Genomic DNA, 16,963 nt, shown 5'->3' on the forward strand with positions numbered 1-16,963 from the left:
CTGCCTGAAAGTACTTGCTGAAATGGTGTGTATGCCAGCCGTCAGTATTGCACAGAATAGACGCTTTACCCTTTGACTTGTTTTTACTGTGACCTCATTGCCTGGTAGATACAGACTTGAAGATCCACTTCCTCAGGGCTGGGGATATAGCTCAGTTGATAGAGTGCTTGCCTCGCAAGTGCGAGACCCTGGGTTCAATCCACAGCACCGCAAAAAAAGATTCACTTTCCTGTTTGAAATCAGTGTCTCCATCCTCTTGCCACCACACATGCATATGGCGGATTGGCTCTCAACGTCCATTCTAACACCTTTCTGATATGCCTTCTGTGCTGCAGCGACTGGAAACCTAAAAGCCACATCTCCCAGGGCTCCAAGCAGCCAAGGTTTTCCTCACCACTCACGTGCTACTGGCTTGAGAGCTGGAAGATCAAATCATCAGAAAGACAATTTTCCACCACCATGGCTCTTTCTGCGGGCCTCTTCTGTACGGCAGGGCTCTGTTTTGGGGGGCCAGTTCCTGACAGTGCTAACCTCCTTCTCATGCTAACTTTCTGGCTGGCAGTGGGGGTGTGGCCCCACAGCCCGAAGCAGACCCCTCAGCTTTTCAGTTCAGCCATAGGTCTTCCTGTGGAAGAAGAGCAGACTCTCCCACCATGGCCCATCTGTGTGTAACCTTCGAGATTGTTCTGGAAGACTCAGTGTTGGACTGATTCTGCAAACTTCTCCATGATTATGTGAACCCCAGTCTGTGTTTAATCTCTTTCGATCTAAATAGCTAGAGTGGACTCTGTTCTTTGTCATTGGATCTTGACAGACACACCTCTTAATCCCTAACTGTTGGGAATCTCTTCAGTCCTGAAATCATTTGAGCGATAAGCTTATCCATTCAGCCATTCCACAAATCTTGGGCCTGGAACGTCTTAGACTCTGGGGATTCTGTGATAAACAAAACAAAGAGTATTCATTTAGAGTGGAAGAAACAAAAAGACAATTTCAAAGATAAAGGTAAAGCAGAAACCTATGCAGAGAAACAAGATAGTGAGTGCCTCTGGCAGGCCGGAGGGACGTGCAGGATAGGGTGATCAGGGAGACTCTCTGAGCAAGTGACATTTGAGAAGAGACTGAGCAGCAGGTCAACAGTGACTGCAAAATCTGAAAGGAAAAGGCCAGAAGGTGAGAATGAGCCCACAATGTATGAGAGGCAGAAAAGGCCCATGTGCCTGGAGCTTAGTGAACCCCGAAGAACAAGGCGGGGGCCATGCCATCCTTTCCCCCCTGGGTTATCTGTGGAGCACCTACTGTGCGCTGGGCACCATTCAGGGTGATTATATTACATCAGTGGATAGCAGACAAAAATTCCTCTTCTCCTAGAAGTTATATCCTAGCAGTGGGAAAGGGAAGAACAATAAAAAATAAGCATGTTTATAAAAAATACCTCTCAGGCAGGGGTACTCAGTGGAGAACACACAGATGCTGCTAAACACCCTACAGTGCACAGGACACTCCCCACAGCAAAGAATCACTACAAAATTGAGGAGATCTGTATTAGATGGTGACAAGAGTGTGTGTGGGGGGGGGGGATCAGAGGAAGGTGAAGGAGAGTACCCGGAGGCAGGGTGGGGGTCCGGGAGCAGTTCAGGGAAGCGCTCCCTAGGTAGATGCCATCTGAACACAACCCCAAAAGAGGAACCCTGGAGCCATGCAGATACCTACAGGAAGAGCATCAGGGGACAGGAAATGGCAAATGGAAAGGCCCCAGGGGAAGAACGTGTTAGGCAAGGTCAGGGAGAACAAGGACACCGAGGTGGCAGTTGCAAAGTCAACAAAAGAGAGAGGAACAGAAAGTCCGTGGGAAAGGCTATGGGGTGTTTTGTGCTATGTGATTTCTGACTCCATTTTTAAAAGGATCGTTCTGGTTGCTGTCAGGAAAATGGGTCATAGGAGCGCAAGGGAAGAGAGCCCAGTAAGGATAACAACCAAATTTCCAGTGTGAGCTAGTGGAAGGTCTGAGCTGCTCTGCACCAAGATGAGAGGACATGAGAGAAGTAGTTTGGGGAGGCAATGGAGACCAGGCATCCCAGGGTGGACACGCAGGGCTTGAAATATCTACTACAAATCCCAATGAAACCAGGTGCAGTGGTGCACGCCTGTCATTCCAGCACTTCAGGAGGCTGAGGCAGGAGGATCTGGAGTTCAAACCCAGCCTCAGTGACTTAGCAAGGCCTTAAGCAACTCAGCAAGACCCTGTCTCTAATAAAATACTTAAAAGGGTTGGGAATGTGGCCCAGTGGTTAAGTGCCCCTGGGTTCCATCCCTGGTTAAAAAAAAAAAAAAAAAAATCCAAATGGAGATGTCACAGACCATAGAATATGAATTTAAGGTTTCAGAGAGGACGCTGGGCTGGCTATGCATATCCAGCAAAATCAACAATAGATGGCATCTGAAGTCATAAGGTCACCATGAAAGTGAGCACAGAGGGAGAAGTCTGAAGGCTGGAAGTTAGGCAAGGCCCAGTTGTGCATGAAAATGTTGAGAATATATGGTCAACATGATGCTGGGAAAGAGTAGCTATATCAGAATCCCACATGGAAAATGAAGGACTGGTGTTTAGCCTTTATGTATTCATCTTTCAAACTGATTCTCCAAAGTGGATAATTATGACTACTACTTCCTTAGGGAAAAAACTAAAACCAAGATACTTACAGCAATCGTATCACAAACCACTGAGATTGCTTAAAGAATTTCATAACTAGATCCTAAAAATCTTCTAATCTGAATTCAAACTATTAGAGATAAAGAAACTGGGGCCCTTCAGATTCAGGTCACAGAAGAGATGGATTTGAGACAGTCATTTACTTAGGGTTGAAGGATATGGGAATTGACAACCCCCCAAGACAGTGTGTGACCCAGGAGGAGGGAGGGAGAGAGAAGACAAAACATTGATCCTTCCCCAGGTGAATCCTTCCCCAGTGACGGTACAACAGACCCTGGGGGGAAAGAGATAAGTACTGAATGCTGAACTCTGGACTCTCCATCCTTGCCCCATAAAAACAGAGTTCAAATTCTCACAACCTGTTTCCTGAATGCCCAAACTGATACATTCTGTTAAAGTCTTCAATGGTTAAGTCATCTTTCAGTGTAACCATACAAGCACAGATTGCTCCTATAACCAGGGGCCATTTTCTACCCAGAGAGTGAGCCCCTCTGCTGCCTGACCTATAGACTCCACTGCTGAGTAAAAGGCATAGCTGATCTGTGAAGGCTGCTCCTGTCCCAGTCGTTTGTGCTTTTGTTATGGTGCTGAAACCGTTTTGGTTATTTTTGCTTACAAGGGTCGCACAGTTAATTCCAGGCATAATCAAAACAAGGTTAAGCTCCTATTTCTTATTTTAATGTTCTTCCCTCTTTTTCATACTAGGAAGTCCAAATCAAAATAAAGGAAAAATTCCTTCTGAAATAATATCACAGAAATTTGATTTGCTTTTTGGAATATTTGATAGTCACAAAATTTATCTGATACACAGCCAGTAGCACAAAACCATGCACCTCTGTATCTGTAGGAGACTCAGAAAAATGCTGTACACTGAACTCAAGGATAAACCAGTCCTGGGGTAGGATGGTGCACACTTGTAATCCCATCTTCTCAGGAGGCTGAGGCAGGAGGATTGCAAATTCAAGACCAGCCTCAGCATCTTAGCAAGACATTGTCCCAAAAAATAAAAAGGCAGGGCTGGGGAGATAGCTCAGTTGGTAGAGTGCTTGCCTCGCAAGCGCAAGGCCCTGGGTTCGACCCCCAGCACCACAAAAAATAAATAAATAAATAAAAATAAAAAGGCTTGGGATGTAGCACAGTGATAAAGCACCTCTGGGTTCAATCCCCAACACTGAAGAGAGAATAAAATGGATGAAATACCAACCCTGTTTCAGGGAGGCAAATAAGCCATGTGACAAGTGGCCCCGTTGCTTTAGCAGTGAGGGGGAATGTAGGGAAACGGGTCGACAGGAGGCTGTAACTTGGTCAGCCCGGTTGGGTCCTACCCTGCAGCGAGCAAGCCAACAGGAGACGCCTGCTGGGTGTCCCTGACAGGATCTCCCAGGAGCACTGTCGGTGCTCACGGTGAGTGAGGGACAGCGTCTGTGCTTTGCCTGGAGAAGACACAAGCCAGTCTGCTTTTCGTCCTTGTCTCGAAGCACTCTCAAATGTACACATTTATTTCCACAAAGCGAAGCAAGGTGGTGAGGATTACCAGGGTCCCGCCATAAACAGAAGACCAGACATGTCAAAAGGGGAAGTGAGTGAGCCGACTCATCCTGTGAGTCAGTGGTGGCAGAGACAGTGTCCTGCCTGTCGCTTAGCCACTGACCCTCTAGAGCCTCCCTCTGTGCTCGGCAATCAAATGGGAAAGACAAGCCAACCTAGCTCTGGAGAGGGGTTCGTACAGCACCTGGGGAGGAAGCCCAGATGCCTGCCAGGCTGTTTCCAACTCTAAGTTTCAAAATGAGTGTCATAGTCTGTTTTCTGTTGCTGTACTAAAACACCACAGAACGGGTAGTTTATCAACCATAGGAACACATTCGCCTCACAGTTTTGGAGGCAAGTAAGTCCAAGAGCTCGAGGACTTCTGTGCTACAGCATGACATGGCAGAAGGAAATTGAGCATGCAAGAGACATAGAGGAAATTGGCTGTCCCTGTCCTTTTCATCAGAACTCACTCCAGAGATAACAGCACTAATCCATTCATGAGAACAGAGCCCTCATGACCCAGTCACTTCTTAAAGGTCCCACCTCCTAATGCCGTTATAATGGTAATTAAATTTCAACATGGGTTTTGGAGAGGACATTAAAACCACAGCAATGATTTCAAGGTGGTTTGCCTTGACTGGATAATCCTATTTCACTGTTGTCTCCATAGATACCGATACTCTAAAGGCAACCCTGGAAGCTTTTCCAAATACCCTGATTGAAATGATCCAGTTTTCTGGGTGTGGTGGTACACACCTGTAACCCAGCAACTCTGGAGGTTAAGGCAGGAGGATCACAAGTTTGAGGCCAACCTCAGCAACTTTGTAAGACCCTATTTGGAAATAAAAAATAAAAAGGACTGGGGATGTAGCTCAGTGGTAAAGAACCCCTGGGTTCAATCCCCAGTAGAGAAAGGAAGAAAGAAAGATGAACAGACATTAATGAAAGGAAGAAAGGAAGGAAGAAGGGAGGAAGGAAGGAAGGAAGGAAGGAAGGAAGGAAGGAAGGAAGGAAGGAAGGAAGGAAGGAAGGAAGGAAGGAAGGGAGGGAGGGAGGGAGAGAATGAAAGAAAGGGAGAAAGAAAGAAAGATGATAACTTCCAAGGAGCCTCGTAACATGAATGCTATCATACCCTCATTCAACTTGGTCATCACAAATACTCATGGTTCAGGAAGACCACAAAGTGGTTGAAACCTAAACTATCATTCAACCCCATATTCAGAAATTGAAGTTTATATGCCAATTTTGCACTCACATGCTCTGTATTCTTGGTGTCTCCAAGCATAGGCCAGATCCAACAAAGGGTATGAGAAAGATTTTACTGATATTTGTCATTTTTTATTTTCTTTCATTTTTTTCTCTCTCTTTTTTTTTTTTCTTTCTTTCTTTTCTTTTTTTCTCAGTATCTTATCAGTGGGAAATACTACCCACACTTTTAGCTGGCTCCATTCTTTCCCAATAATTTTAAGTTCCAGATTAGTGTCACATAGAAAGAAGCGTCACAGGAATTGAAAACATGACCCTTGAACATGCCACACGTCCCGACTATTGGTGTTCCTTACGGAGTGTCACCCTTACTTTCTGAAGCACACACCCAAAACAGTACTAAAGAGGGCTCTGCCTCCATGGAGGAGTGACACATGGGTCATGGGATTTCAGGCATCAATAGGACTTGGGGACAAAGTGAGAGAGTTTCATTAATGTCTGTTCATCTAATCACAACACACACCACAACAACACTAGTCCCTACGTGTTTTGTTGTTGTTGTTGTTATTGTTTTTGGCAAATTTGAAGGAATGGAAATCAGGACCCAAATAGCAGTTTGCTATAACATGATAACTGTTTCTTTATTCTAATTGTTTTATACCTTGGAAAGAAAAACTGATAGAGAAAAAAAATAATAATAATTATAGGTTATTTTTATCAATCTACTTCATAATACAATATAAACCTTTTTGTGAGATTAATACAACTTTCTCCAGCCAGAACTTTTAATATAAAGATAAGCAAATATCCTATATAACAAATGTTAAGTATACTTTCCACAAATTGCTTAAAATAATCCCAGCTAATCAAAAACCAAATTCTCCACCCCCAAATTATTTTTGGTGTTTTTAAGAGCATCTTCGCTAGCATTGGGGAAGGTGTTCTGTCTGGGTATTTGTGGTTACAGTGCAAGACAAGCAAATCACCTCCTACAGTCAACAACCAACAAAGGGGAGAAAAGCCAATTATTGTTTTAGCATTTTAAAGACTCCCCCCATGAAGCCAGGCCCAGTGGGACACACCTGTAATCCCAGCTACTTGGGAGGCTGACACAGGAAGATCACAAGTTTGTATTCAGCCTCAGCAACTTAGTGAGACCTCGTCTCAAAGCAGAGTAAAAGCTGCTGGAGGTGTTGCTCAGTGGTAGAGCGCTTGCCTAGCATGCACAGGACCTGATTCAACCCCAGCACTGCAAAACGAAAAGGAAGAAAGAACTGAGACCTCTTCCTAGGCTGATAGAAATCCGGTGTATTTGTACCAAGACAAGTGATCAGAATTTAGACAAGTTAAGGGACCCCAAAACTTGGTGGAAACAGTCCTTCATTTTGCTGCTGAATATCACTAACGGAGGCATGGAAAAATCCCAAGTCCAGCGCCTCTGCTTTCTTTAACCACCCTGCTGGCAGACCAATTTGGAAACCCTGATTAATCCCTTGGTAAACAGAAAATAGACTCGGGAGCCAAGAGAAGCCAAACCTGAATCACTCTGGAGATGACACAAATGGCCGATCCAGCTCTACCTCTTCCTCCAGAACTGGCTCGCTTGCCTGAGATTTTCAGCAAACACAAAGGCCTTGCTGTGGTAACAGAGGAACCAGGTGAAGCAGAGACTGAAAGATCACTGTATGACCAACTGGTGTAAGCCAGACACAAGCAGGGTCACCATGTGGTGTATGGTCCAAAAAATAAAAATAAAATAAAACACCAGGTGTGGTGCATCCCTGTAATCCCAGCAGCGTGGGAGGCTGAGGCAGGAGGATCGAAAGTTCAAAGCCAGCCTCAGCAAAAGCAAGGCGGCAATATACTCAGTGAGACCTGTCTCTAAATAAAATACAAACTAGGGCTGGGGATGTGGCTCAGTGGCCCAGGGTCCCTGAGTTCAATCCCCAGGCACCTCCCACCCCCCAAAAAATGACTGAAACTTCATCCTACGTGAAATAGAAAACTCTATCCTTCCCAATTTCTCCAGTGTGGGCAAAGGAGGACGACATACCTAGATTTCTCTTGCCACATGGGCTTCACCTTGGTATTGGCCAACGGGTGGCTATGCCATTGCGTGAATGCTTCCACCACCAGGCCTGTGCCACCGTGGCCTGCCCTTCTTCTCACCCATGCCTCACTTTATGTCCTCCCCCCTGTGCCACTGACTGCAGGTTCTAGGTGTAACTGTTTTTGTGCTGGGGATTTAACCTACAGGTGCTTTGCCAGCATTAACCTACATTCCCAGCTATTATTTTGACTTCGATTCAGGGTCTCACTGAGTTGCATAGGGCCTCACAAAGTTGCTGATGCTGGCCTCAAACTTGTGATTCTCCTGTCTCAGCCTCCCCCGTGACCAGGAATCCAGGCCTGCACCACAGCACTCAGCCTGGGGGTAACCAACTTTTATGAAAGAGTCAGGGCAATGCAGAAGACTTACATAGAAGCACTAAAAACAATTTAAATTAAAATTTAAATATCTTTGTTCTTAGAAGTCCCTGAACCAGCCCTTCACCAGAAATTTCTTGCCTATTGTCCTTGTTCGTTAAGCTCTGGTCTCCTGCTCTGCCCACTCCTTCCCTTTCTCCTTCCTCACCTCCCTTCTTCCTCCAACCAACTCCCAATTTCCTGTCACTTAACTGTGCAAGAGTAACTTTGATTCTCCCGTCTCTTTGCAAACCGTGTCCTCACACTGAACTCTTAAAGACCTTTTCTTAAATAGAGGCACCGCTTTTCCTAAAAGGAACTTCATGGCCAGGCGTCCAAATACATTCACACACATATATGCACATACGTATTGACCCTCAGAGAACGCAGGTCCCAGAGGGCATGGCCAAAGGCCTAGAATTGGAAAATTGTATAGGATGAGAGTTTTCTTAAAATGTGTCTTAATTTTGACAGATGATGCTTTCTTCTTACCTTCCTACGGTGTGGTATGATGGCTGTAAATACTGCGGATTCTCAGTTGCTGCATAACTGTCTGAGGCCAGGCAGCACCAAGAAGCCCACTCCCCACTGCTCGCTGACGAGAGCAGTGCTTCTGGAAGCTGGCCCTCTTGCTTCCTTCTGGTGGCCCATGCTCTGCTGGCCTCTACACTTTGCTCTTGCTGTCTCGCCTGCCACTCACACTTCCTTTGCCATCCCAAATGCTTTTCCAACTTGCACCTCTTGCATCATATACACTCTTCAAGGTTCGTCCGCATGAGGTCTCCCAGATGGTGGCATTTGGTTCTATGCTTTCTCCCACTTACTCATTTCATTTATGCAGGCTTTTCCTCCACACTAGTTTTATGTCTGGACTCTCTTTGTGTTGTCCTGGGTTCATTACCATAGTTCTAAACACAGTAAATGCTTAGCAAGTGCCTGTTGAATTGACTGAAGTAGATGAAGATGTCTTTGGACCTGAATGCAGTTATAGTGGTCTCCCCCTTATCCACAGTTTCAGTCCCCTGCAGTAAACTGTAATCTGAAATATTAAATGGAAAATTACAGAAATAAACAACTTGTAAGTTTTAAATGGCATGCCACTTTGAGTAGCATGATGAAATCTGGGTTGTGCCACCCTGTCCTGCCTGGGACATGACTCATTTCTTTGTGCAGTGCCTTCACCCTGTATACAATACCAACTTGTTAGTCATTTAGTAGCTAAATAGGTTATCGAATGGACTGTCACAGTATCAGTCTTGTAGTGCCTGTGTTCAAGTAACCCTTATTTTACATGATAAGGACCCGGTTACGATTTGGATGTGAAGTGTTCCCCCAAAAGCTCATGTGTGAGAAGATGCAAGAAGGTTTAGAGGAGAAATGATTGGGTTATGACCGCGTCATTGATTCCCTGATGGGATTAACCGAGTGGTAACTGGAGGCAGGTAGGGTGAGGTGGAGGAGGTGGTCATTGGGGGCATGACTTTGGGGCATGTATTTTATTTATTTATTTTTTGGGGGGGGTATATATTTTATATCTGGTAAGTGGAGTCTCTCTCTGCTTCCCTCCACCTCACTCTTCAGCCATGATGTTCGGCCTCACCTTAGGCCCTGAGGAATGAAACCTGCCGTCTATGGACTGAGACCTCTGAAACCGTGAGTCCTTAAATAAACTTGTTCTCTCCTAAAATTGTCCTGGTTGGGTCTTTTAGTCACAGCAGCAAAAAAGCTGACTAAAACAGACCCCAAAGCACAACAGCAGTGATACTGGCAATTCAGATATGTAAAGACAAACTGTAAAGTGCTTCTTTTCAGTGAAATGGTGGAAGTTCTGAATAAGGAAAGAAAAAAGTCATATGCCTGAAGTTGCTAAGATCTGTGGCGGGAACAAATCTCCTATCCATAAAATTGTGGAGAAGAAAAAAATCTATGCTAGTTTTGCCGTCAGGTCTCAAACTGCAAAACTTAAGGCCACAGAGCATAAGTGTTTGGTTAAGTTGGAAAAGGCACTAAATCCTACGGTTTAGTACTATCCACAGTTTCAGGCATCCTCTGGAGTTCTTGGAATGTATCCCCCATGGATACAGGACACCTACTGCAATCACAGACATTAATCCTGTATGCCTCATTGAGGTCACCCAGGGAAGCCTGAGTCCCTGGAAAGAGCATTGTACTGGAGATGTGAGTGATTTCTAATCTCAAATCCAGTATCTACCTGTTTTGTGACCTTAGACCAGTCACTTAACTTCTCTGAGCATTATTTTTTAAATCTTAAATATGGTGAAAAATAAAACACTTGTCCTGCTCAGTTCATACAGTATTTGTAAGGATTAAATGGGACTAGATAAAGATATTTAGATACAGATCTGACAGCAGTGTAAGACATATTTGTGCATAAGAGATAATTATAAGCATTAGGATAATGATAACAATAACATTATCTTCAAAAAAGCTCCAATTTTTTTTATCAAGTAGTATATATTATATACAGTCTTTCCATAATTATTATGAAGCATTTTCTCATGAATAAATGCCTCTCTTATTTCCCAAGGCCATTTAATTGCCCATCAAAGAAACTATTTGAGCTTGCTAACCTATGCAAATCTTACCTATAAGCAAAGCGCCTCCTCTTTTTTCTTCTCTTGTCAACAGTATTTGCTTCCTTTCCTGTAGGGTTAGTTGTATGAAAATCAAAGTATCTATGAAGGCCGTCTTTGAAGCCAACCCTATGAAAATTATTACACTTCAACCTGCAATGACACGCTCTATTAGGAAAAATGTCTTAGATGTGACAAATTCTATTTACGACAAAGGAATCACCTTTTTTTATGAAGCTTTTTTAGATGCTAGCAAGTCAACGTTCAAGTCCTTTCGCCCACAGTTCTTCATTCCTTATTTCAGCATGTATCAGTTTCCTGTGGTTGCTGTGACAAATTGCCATAAATGTGGTGGCTTAAAAACAAGAGAAGTTCATTTCCTCCTGGTTCTGGGGACCAGAAATTTGAAATCAGTTTCGCTGGGCTGAAGTCAAGGTGTCAGCAAGGACACCTGAGTTTCTTTCTTGTGAACTAGGGAAGAATCCATCCTTTTTCCAGCTTCTGTGGCTACTGGCATTTCTTGGCCTTTGGCAGCCTCACTCCAGGCTTGGCCTCTGTAGTCCATGCCCCCTCCTCTTCCGGGTGTGTAATCTCCCCCTGTTCTTCTCTGATAACACTTGCGATGACATTTAGGACCCACTCAAATAGTCCAGAATAATCTCTTGTCTCAAGATCTTTAATCACATCTGCAAAGACCCTTTTTCCAAATAAGGTGACCTTTATAGGTTCCAGGGATTCCGATGTGTCTATCTTGGAAGGTGCCACTTTCAGCCTAACCCCATAGGTTATCAAACGTTAGCCCTCATCACCTGGAGGGCTTGAAAAACACAGATTGCCATTTTTCCTCCAGAAAAGAAGAAAGAAAATTATAAATCATTAATTGTTATGGATTATTAACAAACTCCCAGGCGAGGTTGATGCTGCTTCCCCCCCCCCCCCACTGTGAACACCACTGGTTTATTTTACCACTGCTTTAGAAAACTATCTTCTATATGCTGCCCACTTTTGGGGTCCATCTTTGGTATGTATTCTAACAAAAGAGCCATTACAGAAATAATGCAGCAGACACCTATTTCTCCTTTCGGATGCTGCTAGTTTCTTCTATCAGAACTCAGCAGTGAGACGTGTGGAGAGATCAAAAGTCCTTTATTAGGAACTCATTCGGTGCTCCACTGGTTTCTATGAGAAAAAGCATAGGATGATTAGTACACATGCCTCACAGATCTCCAAAATAGAATTCGATCCATACCTTCAGTTTGCTGTTAGATTCTCCGCAGCTCTCCAAATTCCCTCTCCCAGACACCAGGCTTCCTCATGGGGTCTCCGCTAAATGGAACATCCTCCTCCATCACTATCCATCAAAATGCTCACGTTCCATGAGGTCCAATCGTCTGCCTCGCCGATCAGAAGGGTCCCTCCCCTTCACCAGGTAAGCTTTTTCTAATAATTAATATATTCTCTCTTGAATCGTAACTACTATGCACTTTCTAATCCCTCCATGGATCATAAACTTCCTGGGGTAAAAGTCATCCTTGTCTGTTTTCATTTCCTGGGTGGCAGGGGTAAACGTATGTCATTTGGCAACAGCATTTGGCCTGGGGTTTAGCAGCACGTCATATCTGCCCTGATCTCTTCGCAGTTACAGGGCCCAGGGAGGACATGACTGTCTCTGCTTTGGTGACCCTCCATATTCTTGGGGGAACTTCTCCCACCTCATCCATGTGTTCTGATGATGGCTGTCGGTCACAGTACCTCCACACAAAGCCCATCGTCCTCCCTACTCCTGCCACAGACAGACTGGTAAAATGAGCTTCTGGAGAATATGAGCCTCTTTCGCTCAGGCAGAGAAGCTGGGGAGACAGGCTTGAGCGATGGAGGCTAGCACACAGAGAGCCGCGGTGAAAGCGGGGACAAGAATACCGAAGCCATCAGAGTCACAGACTCCTGACACTCTGCTGGGCTTGTAAATGGAGCTCCAAGGTCACTCCCCAGTAACAATCTGCTTTTCACAAATAGGTCAAATACTTGAAGACTCAGAACCAAGTCAGTTATATTTGCACTCTTATTTGAAATTGTACACTTTCAAAGAACCTTTATTTATTTTTTTAATTTATTTATGTATTTATTTATGAATTTATCTTTTATTTATTTATGTATTTATTCTTTTTTATTCTCGTTAATATAACAATCAACACATAAGTACCTGTCAAGTGTTTGCGACACAAAGATGAAGGACTGCTTCTTCATTTCAAGAAACGTAAATCTGATAGAAAGGGAAGGACAAACAAATTAAAAATAAAGTGTATGGGGAGAAATGTATGGGAACTATGGTAAGAGTACTTTTATGACGTTCATTTATGCTAACGTCAATCTACTGGTCCGCCCTGTGGGTGTGAGACAGCAGACAGGCCTAGAGCGGCTCCATCTCGAAACTTCCTTCAGCTCCTCCAGCTCCTGAGCTAAGGATCCGGCTCTGTGATGAAGGACACCCACACCACCAAGGTCAAGGGTGACACAAGTTTCAATGCATCATGCTGTGGGCTCCAATTTGTTTTTGTTTTCTCCAACTTTACATCCATCTTCCCCTCCTGATCGCCTGCCTGCTATCCTTCTAACTGGCAACCCTACAGAGAATTTTAACCAGCTCCCGACACTGCACAATTACATATGTACCTGCATACACACATGTATGTGTACACACACACACACACACACACACACACACACACACATCTCTTGTGGTTCTATTTTTTTTATTGTTGAATTCTGACTGATAATAGGGTAAAAGGTACATTACATTCATTATATTCTCAATGGATATATTTGAAAATTTGTTGGCACTCGAAACTCAACATGGAAGAGCTTGGTGATAGGAGTATTCACAAGATTCTGGGGAAGCACCTGAGGAGAGCTAACTCAGGCTCACAAGAGAGGAGCAGAAGGGTCCCCCTGGCTCATATTTGCTGGCTTCATTAGCTACCTTTTGTACCTTCCCTCTAATTGCAGGGCAGTTTAATCCTTTAATCCTACTGCCTACGCATCTGCAAAGTTCAACCAGACTATCCAGGGGATAATTCTGAACTCTCCATAAACACTTCTGTCCTGCGGATGTCAACTGACCCCTGCAAGGCTCCTGTGTTACAGGTGGGTCCCCAGCCCGTGGCAATACTGGAGGTAGTGAAACCCTCAGGAGTTGGTGCCCAGCCAGAAGCTAGGCCATCGGGTGGCCGTGGGCACTTGAAGGGGATAGTGAGACGCCAGTCTCTTCCTTTGTTTTCTGTTTGCGTGTTTGTTTTTTTCCTTTCGCTTCCCAGCTGCCATGAAGTTAGCAGCTTGTTCCACCATATGCTCCCAGGCATGATGTGCTGCCTCACCACAGGTCCAAGAGCGTTGGGGGCAACCAGTCATGGGCTGGAACTCTGAAACCATGAGCCAAAGACAAACCTTCTCTCTTTACAAGTTGATTATGTCAGCATCTCATTATAGCAACAGAAAGCTAACACACCTCATTTCCAACTCCTCGGATGTCTCCTTCACGGATATCCTACATCCGAAACTAAGGGTAACCTAAAAACTTTTCAGAACTCAAAGCTAATCCTTCAGGCTTCCATCTTCTCTCGGTCAGCTGTGCCTGGTCCCTGAAAACAGGATTCAGGATTTAGATTCCACACATCCTCCACCAATCTTTGATCATTTACTTACACAGATTTTCCATCCTAGAGCAGCACACTAATTCCTCTTGTCTTCCAATGTCTAACTGGTTGATCACTTTTTCATTCATCCAGTACTGGTTTTCCAGACCAATGTAGTAGAGGAAGGGGGTCAGGGGAGAGAGGAGGGAGGGGAAAGGGAAGGTACTGGGGATTGAAATGAAGCAAATTATGTGCATTTATGAATATGTCAAAATGAATCCCACTGGGCTGGGGAGGTAGCTCAGCTGGTAGAGTGCTTGCCTCCCAAGCACAAGGCCCTGAGTTCGATCCCCAGTACCGCAAAAAAAAAAAAAAAAAAAGAATCCCACTATTGTGTATGACTATAATGCGCTAATAAAATATTTGTTAAAACAGTGGTTTTCTAAGCATCTAATCTTTAGATCAAGGGAGGGAACATATCCTTATCCATTTCTTAAAAACTTGGAATGTCTCCCATTACTTACAGAATAAAACTCATGTTGTTGGCATTTAAGGTCATGTAAGTCTTGCTCTATCTGTAGGAGAAGATTCGACTTTCCCTGGGGCCACCAAGCTGCTGAGGAGGCTTTGAGAAGGACAGCTTCTGGAGCAGGACCCTCCCTGGAACCTAGGCTGAGAGAACCCCTGTCTTTCACACTATTCTAGGTCTGACTGAAAGGAAGAGAACACCACTTTGACCTTCTTTTCTATATTTTAAAAAAGTACCATTATACAAATAATGTGCATCCTTTTTTTTCTAATTTTAGAAAAACAAGAGAGTAAATATCAACAGTGTCTATAACACCCAGAAATAACTACTTTTCATGTTTTGGTGTGCTTTCTTTAAGGATATTTATAGCTTTAATTTATAAGCTTTGAACAATACTAGACACATTGTTTTTTAATTTGCATATTTCTTTTAATATCATGAGCATCTTTTCATGTCAGCAAGTATATTTCGACACCTACCATTTTTAATGGCTGTGTAGTATTCCATTGTATGGCTATATCATAATTTATGTACCCACTTTCCTTTTTTAGGACAAAGACATTATTTCTAATCTTTCACTATAACAAACAACTTTGCAATAAGTACCTTCATAAATTTTTTGCTTCCTTCTCAACGTTCTTAGGATAAACTTGAATTAGTATTGCTGTGTGAAAGGGAACATATATTTTTAAGGCTTTTAATAAAAGACAGTATCTTTTTTGAGGATTTCAAACACTTGTGTAGAATTTCAGCAATATGCCAGTAAAATATGAAGTTTGGAAGTGGCAGAACCCCCTCAAAATATGCCCTTAATCACCCATTTTCTGAGAATATGAAAACTCTAAGGTGCCAGTAGGTCAATTACTTTATTACGATACATATTTCCCTGGCAGTTTAAAAGACCACAGTTTAATTTATATGTAGAGAAGACACACAAATTATGAAAATTTTATTCATCACTTTCCAATATTAGCTAACTTGGTTCAGTTTTTTTCTTTGGATTAGCATTTGGGTTGCTACTGTTATTTTTTTTAATAAGTACACATTTTCTGTTGAAGCAAAATGGTATAGCGATAATGTAATAAGGAAGTAATAAGGACTCAGGAAATGGTATGCTAAAAACTTCCACTCACCCATCACTAACAACCAAGCTCCATGTGTCCCACTTCTTTTGCAGCTAGGTGTGTCCAAGTGATTAGACTCTTGCCCGTGACAGGTAAGCCAAAAGACCTCCCCTCTGCTCCTCCCCACTTCTGTCTGGATGGAATGCAGACATGGCGGAATCTGCAGGAAGAGTCACCCTCGATGACATGCTCAACTCCATGCCGAGTGTGGCAGGGCAACTGGAAGGAACCTCTCCCTGAAATCTCAGGAAATGGCTTTCTTGAGCTTGACTATTTGATGGGAAGGAAACTTCGATCTTAGATTCTAAGACTGTTCTTTCAGTCTTCATTTCAAGAACTGACCTCGTACCCTAACAGAGAGATCCCAGGAGTTTAGCCACTTGTTTTCCATAGTTGTTACTGGAATATTCCAAATAGTAGATTTAAATTGTAACCAAGTTTTGTGTGTGTGTGTGTGTGTTTTTAAGGTTAAATGACAAGGAATATCATTGACAGTCGAGTAAGTCAAAGTCAGAATATTTTACTAAAGAAATACATGCACCGTCTTATGAGTTTCTTCTTTGAATAAAGAAAAAAAATCCGGGTACATAGAAGGAATGATTTGGCTTCTTACCTTTTTGGTTTGCTTCACACATTGTATGAAAACTTAAGACTCCCCACCTTGTTCGCTTCTTGATTTAAAATCCTTGTGATTCTACAGATTTTTTTCCAAGTCTTTGATCTTCGGGAATATCATAAAGATAAAACCTTAAATCATAATATTGAACTTAAATCTAAATACTAAACATGAAAATTTATAACACTACTCTTTCATGATTCTACCTGTACTTATTCCTCTCAGGCTCTCGGTGCACAAATTAAACAATAATTTTTACAGTATATAGAAGATTTAGGGACTTGATGACTTTTATATTCACTTGAGAGGTGAGGAACGTGAAGAGAAAGAAGTAATTAGGTCACAGATGAATTAACTGTAGGCATTAGAGACATACAACAATGGTGATCTTTTTTTTCCTCTCCTCTCTGAGGGGCCAGGGATTTGAACCAGGGTCTTTGTGTATGCTAGGCAAGCGCTCTCCAACATGAGCTATTTCTTCAGCTCAGCATAATAGTGATTTTTACAAATGTAGTATCTCCATAATATAGACGCATGTCTCCACATAATACAT

General features: G+C 43.2%; 1 long non-coding RNA gene across 1 annotated transcript; it reads left to right on the forward strand.

Moving 5' to 3' along the window:
- Positions 1-9,202: 9,202 nt before the first annotated feature.
- LOC306641119 lies at positions 9,203-16,750 on the forward strand. Its single transcript, XR_013758035.1, has 4 exons — positions 9,203-9,357; positions 9,497-9,568; positions 14,723-14,846; positions 15,848-16,750. It is a non-coding gene; the product is annotated as an uncharacterized lncRNA (long non-coding RNA).
- Positions 16,751-16,963: the final 213 nt, after the last annotated feature.

The sequence above is a fragment of the Sciurus vulgaris genome, assembly GCF_902686455.1.
Source record: "Sciurus vulgaris genome assembly, chromosome: 12".
Lineage (NCBI taxonomy): Eukaryota > Metazoa > Chordata > Mammalia > Rodentia > Sciuridae > Sciurus > Sciurus vulgaris.